The sequence below is a fragment of the Octopus sinensis genome, linkage group LG22 (genome assembly GCF_006345805.1).
Source record: "Octopus sinensis linkage group LG22, ASM634580v1, whole genome shotgun sequence".
Taxonomy (NCBI): Eukaryota; Metazoa; Mollusca; class Cephalopoda; order Octopoda; family Octopodidae; genus Octopus; species Octopus sinensis.
In genome coordinates, this window is record NC_043018.1 from 23,893,258 (window position 1) to 23,902,796 (window position 9,539).

Below are 9,539 nucleotides of genomic sequence, written 5' to 3' on the forward strand. Positions count from 1 at the left end.
AGTTCAGATAATGTTTGTCGGGCAAAACGATGGCGGGGTTTGACCGCTCGACCACACGGCCTTCGCATTAGCTACCCCATCCAACGTCAAAGTTTTCAATTCTACTGTTTACATAATTTTCTTTAGAAAATTCCCAACCAAGGATGCTTACTCTTTTACTTGTTTCAGTCATTTGACAGCGGCCATGCTGGAGCACCGCCTTTAGTCGAGCAAATCGACCCCAGGACTTATTCTTTGTAAGCCTAGTACTTATTCTATCGATCTCTTTTGCCGAACCATTAAGTTACGGGAACGTAAACACACCAGCATCGGTTGTCAAGCGATGTTGGGGGAACGAACACAGACACACAAATATATGCACGCACATACATATATATACACATATATACGACGGGCTTCTTTCAGTTTCCGCCTACCAAATCTATTCACAAGGCTTTGGTCGGCCCGAGGCTATAGTAGAAGACACTTTCACAAGGTGCCACGCAGTGGGACAGAACCCGGAGCCATGTGGTTGGTAAGCAAGCTACTTAGCATACAGCCACTCCTGCCTTCACGCATAGGTTTCAAATTTTGGCACAAGGCCAGCAATTTGAGAGAAAAGGTAAGTCGATTACATTGATCCTCGTACTCGACTGGTACTTATTTTATCGACCCTCGAAAGGATGAAAGGGAAAGTCGACCTCGGCGAAATTTGAACTCAGAACGTAAAGACGGACGAAATGTCGCTAAGAATTTATTCCGGCGTACCAGCTAACTGTCTTTGTATTCTGCAAGCATAAACATATAAAAGCGAAGTAGCCTGTACGTAGAGAGACCTGTACGTAGAGAGAAACCTGTACGTAGAGAGAGACCTATACGTAGAGAGAGACCTGTACGTAGAGAGAGACCTGTACGTAGAGAGAGACCTGTACGTAGAGAGAGACCTATACGTAGAGAGAGACCTGTACGTAGAGAGAGACCTGTACGTAGAGAGAGACCTGTACGTAGAGAGAGACCTATACGTAGAGAGAGACCTGTACGTAGAGAGAGACCTGTACGTAGTCGTTCAATCTGCTAAAAATAACAGCAAAGTCTCCGTCAAATCACATCCTACCCTCTTTAGAAAATAGAGGACATTAGAAAAGTTACTCCAAAATATGTTTGAATAAAAGATGGAATGATCGTAGCTGGAACACTTTTGACAAAAGATAGGTCTGATGGATTAAGCCTAACTTGTAACTGGACAACCACGTAAAAGAGAGGAAGGAAAAACAAAAACGACCCTGATTAGTTTATCTAATGAGATTTAATGTTCTTTCAACGAATGCTATTTGTTTCCAGCCATTGTTAACTTTTGTTACATCGAACAAATAACAAATATCTAAATCTGAATAGGAATAAGAATCCTCTGATCATTCTCTTTTATTCTTCCATTCTGTTATTCCATCACTTTGTCTTATGGCAGTTTCGTTTCCTTTCATTTTTCGCGTTTCTTTGCCGATACACCAGTGGATTCGAGCAAGACGGTAGCCATAAGCTGCTAATATTTTTTTGTTTGTTTCTTTCTTTTGTTTTCTTTTTCTCTCCCTCACCACTTTTTTATTCTCCTGCTAGGATTTTCTGCCAGTGGTCTCTTCTGCTGGTGGTTTCTGCTGGTCTTTCCCGCTCGTTCTCTTATATTCGCCAGTATATGTGACGTGTCGTCTGCTGGTTGCCTCCTTTTTCTTTTCCAATACACCAGTGGATTCAAGCAGCCGACACTGGTGGACGTTTTTTTTTTCCTTTTTCGTTTTTTTTATACATGTTTTTCTGTGAAGCCGACGAATGCGGGTCTTTGCACCTCATTGAAGATAAAAGCAGAATGAACAAACTTGATGACATTGTACAGTCGACAATAGCACAATCTGTGCCCCCTACGGAATAGGTTTAAATATCAATAAATATTCATTGTCGTCTCAAATAACAAGGAATTAGAAAGCCGTCGACATAATACTTTCCGCTTTTACGCATATACTGGCGCACGTACACACACACACACACATACACACACACACACACACACACACTCGCATACATACACACTCACAGACACACACACACACTATCTCCCTTTCTCTTTCTTCCTTTCTTTCTCTCTCTCTCTCTCTCTCTCTCTTTAGATCAAGGTAACACACGCATATATACAGGCGCACACACACACATACATACATACATACATACATACATACATACATACACAGACACATACATGCTCACGCGCGTGCGCGCTAAACCTCCACCCCCACCACACCGTCTGTCCAATCCTCCCCCCACACACACTCCTCCGCCACCATCAGGCGATCTGCTTCACTCTATCGCATTATTATCATTATGATGATAATTAAAATATTTAAAAAATATTTATTTACGTTGGAAAGGATTATTTAAGCCTGAACATCTCCCCTTACTTATCACGTCTCAAATACCTCTTCATCAATCGTTCGTCTTCCCTGCTTTCACCCCTTCCACTCTTTCTTCACTCTCACCTCTCCTCACTCCTACCTTCCTTATTTATCTTCTTATCGTTGTTTAATCTTTGTTTCTCTAGTTTCTCCTCCTCCTCTTCCTCCTCCTTTCCCTCTCCTGCGTCTTACAACTATCTACTTCCCCTCCTCCACCTCCCTCATTGTTCAGACTTTTCCTCTTTTTTTTCTTCTGTTCTTTTGTTTTTTCTTTTCTTTTTGAACTTTCAATTTTGTTGGGTTTTTTTTCTTCTTGTTTTTTTTAACATGGATTTTATTTGTTTATTTATTTATCTATTTGTTTAATTCATGTCACTCATTACTTACACAAACTTCTCCCACCATCACCACTAGCCAAACCCTTTTTTGCCTTCTCCTTGTCCTCCCCCTCCTCCTCCTCCTCTTATTCCTAAATGAAGGGGAGATAAATGAAGGAAGATGCTTACCAACCACGTGATTCTGGGTTCAGTCCTTCCGCGTGGCACCTTGGGCAAAATGTCTTCTACTATTGCTCCGAGCTGAGTGGATTTGGTAGACATAAAAGAAGCTACATAAAAAGTGTATATACATTTGCGTATATACATTTGTGTATATACGTATGTGTGGGATCTTTTCTGCTTGGTTGCACCTGTGGGAATTTTAAAGTTCCTTGAAAATTTTAAAATCTGGTTGTTTTGATGTAATTTTCTACGCTGAATCTTTTTTTATTTTTTGAAATTTTCAGAAAATTTTTGTGGATTTGTATTTTACACTCGAGAATTCATACGATTATTCAAATACACATGGTGTGTGATTTAAGGACTATTTAGCTATTAGTTTTAGCACATCTCACGACCACCTCATACCTCATGTGTTTTAAGCATATGACCACGTGGGTAAGCAGCTTCGTAACAGCTTGGTTTGTTATTATGGAAATAACCACTTATATGTTTGTAGCTTTCGATTGGCTAAAATTACCCGAAATTTGCATATTTTAAAAATTATTAACTCTTTATTTATTGACTTATGACGACAATGAATTTCCTGTCAATGATTACCATACAAAACAACACCAATACACCAAATACGAAACCAATTGGAACAAAAACTGAAGAAATTGCAAAGTAGCAGCGAAATAGAAAAGATCCTCTGAGAGTGTGTGTGTGTGTGTGTGTGTGTGTGTGTGTGTGTGTGTTTGTGTGTGTGTGTGTTGACAACCGGTATTAGTTTGTTTACATCTCCGTAATCTAGCGTTTCGGCACTGGGGTCGATTTGTTCGACTAAAACCCTCAAGGCGGTGCCCCAACATGGCCACAGTCCAACGATTGAAACAAAAAAAAAGCTAAAAACAAGTAATAAAAGAAAATTTTAAAAGACACTATTTATTTGTTTGTTTATAGATGAGGGTGAAGAAGAAAAGGAAAAGGATGAAAAGAAGAAGAAGGAGAGAGAGAGAGAGAGAGAGAGAACAATGGAAAACAAAAGGTGGCGGGGGAGACGTCGAGGAAATTTGCGTGCGATTGAGCTCGTCCGACAGTCGCTGTCACCTTCAGCTTCCACCACAATCTTATGTTTCACTTTCACCGCACATTCCACCCCATTTACTACCCGTCGCATCCACCTACGAACGTACAAACCCCCCTTCTCTCCATATTCTCCTCTGTCATCTCAACCGCTTCCCTTTTTTTTATAAATGCGGGTCTATTTTGGTCGTTTTTCTTCCTCCTCCCCTCTCTCTCTCACTCTCTCGCTTCTTTCCCTCTCTCTCTTTCTCTCTCTTTCTTTCTTTCTTTCTTACCTTCTCTTTCTGCCGATGCGGATGACTTGCGTGTTCACATCATTATCAACCTGCTCGAAACGTCCGTTGTTTGGTTCCTGCACCATCGAGCATCGCAGCACCACAACCACCACCAAACACCATCACCACTATCACCTCCACCACCACCAACACCAAACACCATCACCACCACCACCCCACCACCACCACCACCACCACCATCACAGGTCCACCTCCACCACCACCACCACCATCAACACAATCTCTACCACTACCACCACTACAACCGCCAATACCATTATCATCAGTGAGTGAGCTTCTACACAGATGAACAACTTCCTAGAAATAGCAGCCAACTCGCCCTCATATCCTGCCGCATTAACCTTGTGCCTGTCTTGTATGAGGCATGGACGACATATTTCTCTGATCCCCATACATCATATTCATACACATTCCCAAATTCTTTCAACCACCACAATGGCTCCTATGAAATGAAAGTTTTATCTTACACAGATCGTGTAAAACAAGGGCTGACGTGTGTGTGTGTGTGTGCGTGTGTGTGTGTGTGTGTGTGTGTGGTGTGTGTGTGTGTGTGTGTGTGTGCGTGCGCGTGCGTGCGTGTGCGTGCGTGTGTGTGTGTGTTTCTATCTAAAAGTGATTTACCAACTCTACTGGGATCGAAACCCTGATCCAATATAGCGACGCAAACCACTACACACACACACACACACACACACACACACCACACACACATTCGTTTGTTTCAATCCTTTTGACTGCGGCAATGGTGGGGCACCGGCTTAAAAGGTTTTAGTCAAAGAAATCGATCCTCACTGTCGAACCGCTAAGCTATGGTGGTGGTGGGGACAAGCACAGACACAGAGGCACACACACATATACATACATACACATACGTCAGGCTTCTTCTAGTTTCCATCTACCAAATCCACTCACAAGGCTTTGGACATCAAAAAACGTGAACAAAATCAGAAATGATAGAACATAGAAAATGAACTTTTTTTTTCGAACAGCGAAAGAAACAAATAGAGAAACGAGACAGGCAACATAAAGAACATTCCCTTCATCAATTGTCCCCTGTTTAATCTGCTCCGCGTTTTTCGAAGGTAGGGACAAGACGCTTCGTATACTCTTTTACTCTTTTACTTGTTTCAGTCATTTGACTGCGGCCATGCTGGAGCACCGCCTTTAGTCGAGCAACTCGACCCCGGGACTTATTCTTTTGTAAGCCCAGTACTTATTCTATCGGTCTCTTTTTGCCGAACCGCTAAGTAACGGGGACATAAACACACCAGCATCGGTTGTCAAGCAATGCTAGGGGGACAAACACAGACACACAAACACATACACGCATATATATATATATATATATATATATATATATATATATATATATATATATACGATGGGCTTCTTTCAGTTTCCGTCTACCAAATCCACTCACAAGGCTTTGGACGGCCCGAGGCTATAGTAGAAGGTACCACGCAGTGGGATTGAACCCGGAACCATGTGGTTGGTACTGTCGGTTACGAACTGGCTTTAGGTTGTGGTACTTTGGACGGAATCAAAAACTTCACCAATCAAAAATTTCGGTTTGTTACTTATACACCAAGGTTCTAAATTTCTCACAAACTTCTTGCACTTCTGTATCACCGAAGACTGTAGTATGGCTAAGCTTGGGTGGGGGTTCCCCCGGGTGACCTTTATACGAGAACGTCACTTTAGGTTTCCTGTATAAGCCAAAACCACCACCACCACCACCACCTCCATCAAAGTTACTATCACCACCAGCAAGCCCACCATCAGAAACAAAACTATCACTACCACCACCAACAACAACAACAACCCTCCAATCACTACTCTTTACAATATGAGATGTTCGTTAATTCATTTTGTGATGCGGCCCGATTTATGTCGAACAAATATCTCGATTCCCACGAAAAACTTTCTGATGAATCGAAATGAAAGCTCATAGCTCAGTGGTTAGAGCGTTGGGTTCACAATCATGAAAAAGTGAGTTCGATTCCCGAACCAGGCTGTGTGTTGTATTCTTGAGCAAAACACTTTATTTCGCGTTGTTCCAGTTCACTCAGCTGCAGAAAGGGATAAATATGAAAAGGATACTGGTGCCAAGCTGTTTCAGCCTTTGCCTTTCCCTGGGATAACATCGGTGGCATGGAGAGTGGAGGTTGGTATGCGAGATCAACTGCTGGTCTTCCATAAACAACCTTGCCTGGACTTGTGCCTCGGAGGGCAACTTTCTAAGTGCAATCCCATGGTCAAGCATGACTGAAGGGGGTCTTTACCCTCTTTTATATCGAAACCATGATTACTCGGAATAACTCATTCCTCTGGACCTTTTACTTTCAAGCAGCAAAAGATATAAGGTATATATATATATATATATATAGAGAGAGAGAGAGAGAGAGAGAGAGAGAGAGAGTTTACGAAAAAAAAAAAAAAACAGATGTATTAGTATAACGCTCAGGAATAGAAAAAGTCTTTTACGTTTCGAGCCTACGCTCTTCTACAGAAAGGGACACAGAAAAAACAAGGAGAGAAAAAAAGAGATCTATTGCGTATATATATATATACACACACACACGTGTGTGTGTGTGGAGGCGCAATAGCCCAATGGTTAGGGCAGCGGTCTCGTGGTCATAGGATCGCAGTTTCAATTCCCAGAGCGGGCGTTGTGAGTGTTTATTGAGCGAAAACACTTGAAGCTCCACGAGACTTGGCAGGGATTGGTGGCGACCCTTGCTGTACTCGTTCGCCACAACTTTCTCTCACTCTTTCTTACTGTTTCAGCTGTACCTGTATTTCAAAGGGCCAGCCTTATCACACTCTCTGTCCCGCTGAATCTCCTCGAGAACCACCTTAAGGGTACACGTGTCTGCGTGGAGTCCCCAGTCGCTTGCACGCTCTTCCGTTGATCGTATCAGTGGAACCCTCGTCGTCGTAACCGACGGAGTGCCACGATACATATATATAGGCGCAGGAGTGGCTGTGTGGTAAGTAGCTTGCTTACCAACCACATGGTTCCGGGTTCAGTCCCACTGCGTGGCATCTTGGGCAAGTGTCTTCTACTATAGCCTCGAGCCGACCAAAGCCTTGTGAGTGGATTTGGTAGACGGAAACTGAAAGAAGCCTGTCGTATATGTGTATATGTATGTGTGTGTATATGTTTGTGTGTCTGTGTTTGTCCCCTTAGCATTGCTTGACAACCGATGGTGGTGAGTTTACGTCCCCGTTACTTAGCGGTTCGGCAAAAGAGACCGATAGAATAAGTACTGGGCTTACAAAGAATAAGTTCCGGGGTCGATTTGCTCGACTAAAGGTGGTGCTCCAACATGGCCGCAGTCAAATGACTGAAACAAGTAAAAGAGAATATATATATATATATTGTTGTGTGTCGTTGCTTGTATATGTACATATGTATCCCATAGGGCATGTGCCTTAGCATTATGAGTCTCTGTGTGTGTGTGTGTGTGTGTGTGTGTTGTGTGTGTGTGTGTGTGTGTGTGTGTCTGTATGCCTTGCCACGTATGCGTGTTTGCATTGTATGGACGTGTCCGTGTATTGTTACATGTGTGTGTCTATTGCGTATATGTGCGTTATGTTGTGCTGTGTATGTGTATTGTGTTGTGTGCTCGAGTCGAACTGTTCTATGCATGTCATATATGCCTATGTGCACACACACACACACACACACACACACACACACACACACTCACACACACACTCACACACACACACACACACCTGTATTTGTATATAACTGACTCATCAAAAGGTATTAATAATGATCGTTTTTGACAAGATCAAAGAAAACATTACAAACTATATCTTTCCCTTCAGTTGATATTATTGTGATAATTATCATTATCGTTTTTTATTATTATCATTATTATCTTTTTTATTATTATCTATATTATTATGCATATGATTTCTATTTTTCTTCCCTCCTCTGTATTAAAAAAAATGGCTGACGTGAAAAAAATGGGTGATCTTAGTTTCGTATGTTTCACTGAATCTTTCACTTCACCACACATCACAGTTAATCTCTATTTCTTTTTTCTTTTTTTTTTTTTCGTGTGTGCGTGTGTGTCTGTGTGTGTGTGTGTGTGTAAAACTGCAAAAGAATTCGAAAGAAATATTTGCGGGGGAGAAAAAAATAAAGAAAGTTGTGTTTATCATTGATGTTTGTTATTTTGTTGTAGCTGTCGTTGTTGTTGTTGTGTATGCAAAGGAGATGGCAGACGACGGGATTAGAATTGATTCGTAGTATTTTAGTAACATTCTGAGTTCAAATCTTGCTGGTGTTGTGTTTGATTTTTATCATTTTGATATCCATATAAAAATGAACTACCAGTTATGTCAGTGGTTCTCAATCGGAGACCATATGGCCCCTGAAGGTGCACTTCAGATTTTTGGGGGCCCACTCAACAATATAGTAAATTGGGGACCCACAATAGTATTTTGAGGGTCCATGAAAAAACTTTGCTTCAGATGTATGCATTGCAAGAAATAGTTGGGTTTCTTTCTCGAACATTGTGCACAGTTCAACCTACACAAGTTAATGGGTGAAAACATTAATAAATAACATTCTATAAAACTAGTTTTTAAAAATCGAATGTCTACTGGGGTCCACAGGAATAAAATAGTAATCAAAGGGGTCCTTAGATAAAAAAAAATGGTTGAGAACCCCTGAGTTGTGTGAATCTTGGTCGTTAGAACTTAAATGTGGTTGTTCAATTTGATAAAAGAACAGCCAAATCTGCCTCAAATCACACCCTGTCGTCTTATAGAAGGACAGGGCCATTAGACGGTATAGGCGGCGAGCTGGCAGAATCGTTAGCACGCCGGGCGAAATGCTTAGCGGTATTTCGTCTGTCGTTACGTTGTGAGTTCAAATTCCGCCGAGGTTGACTTTGCCTTTCATCCTTTCGGGGTCGATTAAATAAGTACCAGTTACGCACTGGGGTCGATATAATCGACTTAATACCTATGTCTGTCCTTGTTCGTCCCCTCTATGTTTAGCCCCTTGTGGGTAATAAAGAAATAGGTATAGCCCTATATACACTTAAAAAGGCAGGATGGTCGTGAATGAAACCTCTTTACGCATCTACAGTGCGGTGACGAGTCTTCATTTGACCGATCAGTTGAAGTACCAACTGAATAAATGAAGTACCAACTGTATAAATGAAGTACCAACTCGAGCACTTTTTATCTGATCTTTCTATAAAGACAACAAGGCCGGCGTTATGCATTAGGCAAACTAG

At 41.7% G+C, this 9,539-nt stretch overlaps 1 protein-coding gene across 1 annotated transcript in view; it reads left to right on the forward strand.

Moving 5' to 3' along the window:
- The first annotated feature begins 579 nt into the window (after positions 1 to 579).
- Positions 580 to 9,539, forward strand: part of LOC115223130 (PR domain zinc finger protein 12-like) — a 20,690-nt gene continuing 11,730 nt past the window's right edge. Inside the window, exon 1 of the mRNA XM_036512210.1 lies at positions 580 to 601. The gene's annotated coding sequence lies outside the window, so the exon portion shown is untranslated. The remainder of the gene's footprint in view (positions 602 to 9,539) is intronic.